The sequence below is a fragment of the Galeopterus variegatus genome, unplaced genomic scaffold (genome assembly GCF_000696425.1).
Source record: "Galeopterus variegatus unplaced genomic scaffold, G_variegatus-3.0.2 Scaffold9632, whole genome shotgun sequence".
In the NCBI taxonomy this organism is placed as follows: Eukaryota; Metazoa; Chordata; class Mammalia; order Dermoptera; family Cynocephalidae; genus Galeopterus; species Galeopterus variegatus.
Window position 1 is genome coordinate 59,169 of NW_007735743.1, and position 4,037 is coordinate 63,205.

General features: G+C 37.5%; 2 pseudogenes; both read right to left on the bottom strand.

Annotated features, from left to right (window-relative positions):
• Positions 1 to 60: 60 nt before the first annotated feature.
• Positions 61 to 1,467, bottom strand: LOC103609457 (annotated as a pseudogene).
• A 2,041-nt stretch (positions 1,468 to 3,508) lies between these two features.
• The window catches only part of LOC103609459, a 12,050-nt pseudogene continuing 11,521 nt past the window's right edge, over positions 3,509 to 4,037 (bottom strand).

Consider the following 4,037-nt stretch of genomic DNA (forward strand, 5'->3'; position numbering starts at 1 on the left):
TAATTTGAGCAAAAAAAAAGTAGTTACTTAAACTGAAAATGAGGGATAAGTCAAAACTATTTATGAAGAGAGACCAAAAATATCATCAGGTTTCTTGCTGTGGCTCTGGATTTCAGGAGTAGGGTCATTTGAGCATGGAAGTGACCCTGTAGGGAACTCACCCCTACTTTCAGAATGTGGGAGTGGAGGTGAAAATCCAGCTCTTAGAGGAACATAAGGAGGAAAACCCCTCAGTGAATAGACATTTCTCATTGCAAATGGAGGTGGTGGCTGGACAGGGAAGACACCTGGTAGAAAATAATTTCGAGGAGCTCCATACATGCTTCCTGGAGGAGGTGGAGGAAAAGGAGGTTCTCTTCTCATGCATGGACCCCTCATGTCCACTGGAAACAATGGACCTCTGACTGCAGGAAAAGGTGGAGGAGCGAAGCCAGGGCCAGTTGCTTCACTTTCAGCAGGCACAGATGAATTAGGCACATTTACATTACCAAGGTCGTCTTTGATGTCATTTCTACTGGATTCCATTTGTGAAGACTTTGGCGCATCCACTTTAACCAAAGAAGGCATATGAAAACTTCTGAGTTCTGCTGGTCCAGACGGTCCACCAGGATTAGAATCAAATCCGTCTTGCCTTCATGGAAAAAGAGCTGGATCAGAACATGGTTGGCCTGGTGGAGGGACCATCATACTCAAGTGCTGTTCCCACGGAGGTGACAGGAACCCAGAAGGTGCTCCATTAGAATCGGTTAACCTATCACAGCCCAATTCTCCTCTTTCATTGGTCATCTGGTGGTCCAGAATATTCTCTGGGCCTCTTGAGCCTCTTCCTCCTCCTCGCCCTGGAGTCAAAGGTGCGAGTCTGAGTGGAGACAGAAAAGCTCTCGTTTCGGATGAAGGTCGACCCACGGGTGAGGCACCATATGGGGAATGCTCTCCACCAAATGTTGTATTGGGAACATCAACTGCATAAGGATCTTTTTTGAAAAGTTCAAATTTAAACTCTTTTTCAGCTAATTTTTGTCTCTTGTGAATATTTACTTTCCTTAAATACCTGAGATGTCTTTCAGCAGTCTCAGCTGCAAAACAATTCTCATGTGCTTTTTTCTCATAGGAAGTCATCTGCCCTTGATAAAAATGAACGGTTCTCTCCAATTCTCCTTCCACATCTCTGGCTCGCCTTCTGTAGGTCTCCAGTTCCTCAGCTGCATGGCTCATCTTCTCTTCTACTTTGGAAAGTTTCTCGTCCTTCTCTAACCGGTCCTTTTCCTCTTCTATCAATTTCCTGTGGAGTTTCATTCCATTTTCTTGATACAGTTCAGCCATTACTTGAAGTCTCTGCCGAAGATTCTGATTTTCACTTTCCAACTGTGTGTTTTCTGACTGTAAAGATGCTTGTTCAGTCTGGAGATTTGTCATCTGCTGTGTAAGCTCTTCCTTTGTTTTATCTACTTCAGACAACTGAGTGTAAATTTGCAATGAAGCAAGGGAAAAAAAAGAGTGATATATAGAAGCAAAAAAAAAGTTATTTTCAAACTTTTCCTTTTCAGAGCTCTCTTCAGTCTTTGACACCTTGAACCAATATTTATTGAATGCGTACCATGTATATATGATATAATCTCCTTTTCTCTATATATTTGCATTTACTTCTTTGGAGAATGTATTCACCTTTATGACTTTAATTATATTTTGATGATAATTCACAGAATTACATCATTAATGCTTACCTCTCTCTTTCCCACTTCCTAAAAATCTTTCTTTGCTTCCTATGACCAGTGTGACTCTGAAACTTTCATAACCTTCTATGTCCTGAAAAGGAGTTTCATCACTTTTCATTTATTTTCTACTATTTGGGTTCAATTTTGTGTTTTGTTTAACAGTATCTGAAGGCAGACAAATTATTATAAACTATAAAAACAATCTTTCTAAATTTACTTTAAAAGAATAGAAAAATGTCTTTTAATGGGAGTTCAGGTGTATGCTTGACCCTGTCTTATCTCACATAAAAACTCAGGAAAGCAGAAAATATCTTTTCTAATGACTAGATTACAACTACTTTGAAGATTTCATATGTCCCTGAAATTAAACTGTGTATTCAGATGAAAAATTTCAGCCACAGATTCATCTTCCCTGAATACATAAGATAAATTAAAAGTAAAGACTAAATTAGAGCCCCTGTGAGCAGCTGTCTTTGTCCACAGAAAGGTATGTATATATTTTGGAAAAATTTGTTCTACAACTTATGTTTCATGTAAAACTGATTTTAAACAACTAAAATTTCTAAAGGTATTGTTTCAGAACAAATTACAATTAGTGATGTAAGATAGGCATTTGAATGGACTCATGACATGTGGGTCAGGCATTAGGGAGGGATTGGCCAGACAGGTCTCCCTGCAGGCCCCTCATGTGGTCATAGTCAGCTGCTGGTTGGGGCTATAGTCATCTGAAGACTCGACTGTGCATAACACCCCCATGTCTTACTTGCATGGCTGGCAGTTGACGCTGGCCAGATGCCCACTCATTACCTGTCAGCATGGTAATTTCTAGATACTTGAACTTCTTACATGACAGCTGGTTTTCCAGAGTGAGCATCCCCAAAGAACCAAGCAGAAGGTGCATGACCGTTCTTGATCTCATCTTGAAAGTCAACCAACATCACTTTTATATCATTCTTTGAGTTGCAAACAAATCATTAAGGCCAGTCCAGATTCAAGTGAAGGGTCAGTATTCGGAAAACTCAAAATCCTCTCTTTAACTATTTGAAAGTATATAATAAATTGCTGCTGACTCTAGTCACCTTACAAAGCTATAGATCACTAGAAATTATTCCTCCTGTCCAGCTATAATTGTATCTGTAACCTCTGTCTTTCCCCTTCTCCCCCTACCCTTCCCAGCCTCTAGTAACCACTATTCTGCTCTCTACTTCTATGAGATCAACTTTTCTTTTGGCAATTTTTTAAAGGAAATTTTGTGATTTTAATTTCTTTCAGAAGAGCATGCTAGTTATATCTAGTTTGATCAGAACAGTAAGTAATTACCCCTTAGTTCTCTTACACCTTTAATTTTTTTTTAATTTAAAAATGTTTAAGGTTAAAACTAATCTGAGGGGTATCCCATAATCAGACAAAAAGGAATCTATCTGCCTACAACCAATATGACTTAAGCAATAGCAAAATGGGATATAAATGTAACAAAAATATAAATTTTTCTAAGTCCAGTAGGTATATTTAAACTAATTGTGCTTACCTTCCTAACAAAACATGCCTATTTTTTTTTTTTTGGCAGCTGGCCTGTACAGGGATCTGAACCCTTGACCTTGGTATTATCAGCACCACACTCTAACCAAGTGAGCTAACAGGCCAGCCCCATTCCTAGTTATAATAAAGCTCCACAGTAAGTACTGTTTTAATTCTAAACGACATTAAAGTTTCTCATCGTTGCCGTGGTACACTAAATCCTAGTACCAAAACCTGACTGACTTTTTTAGTATTTCAGTTAACATACTTCCGTTTTAACTTTCATGGCACAAATCTTCATTTGTTGGTTCTTCCTGAGTGTCACATTTACCAACCAAATCCTTGAAGATAGCCAAACGACATTCAGCATTTTCTTCTAATATCTCTCTTAAGATATAACACAAATCAATCTCATTAAAAAACGGAAAAGGCATTGCTTCGTGTTTTTGTTTTAAATTTCTAAGACTAACTACATTATAGATTAAAAGCAAAGTTAAACAATTATGCATGGGGATTAGTAACAGCTATCTTCAAGCTTGTATAGAGAAGTCAGAATTCAGAAGCTACCTAATATAAAATAAGTAATAAGTTTTTTTAAAAAAATTAAACAAGTAAATAAAATTCTCATTTTTACCAGGACATGAAAGACATAACTTACTTAAAGTCAGCTTCTCGTTGAGCCCAGTATTGAGTAAACTCCTGGGTAACTTCTTCTCGAATTTTAAATTCCAATGTTAACTTTTCTTTTTTTTCATTTATCAGTTTTTTTTTCAAGTCTTCTATTAAATCCAACAGTTTCTAAAA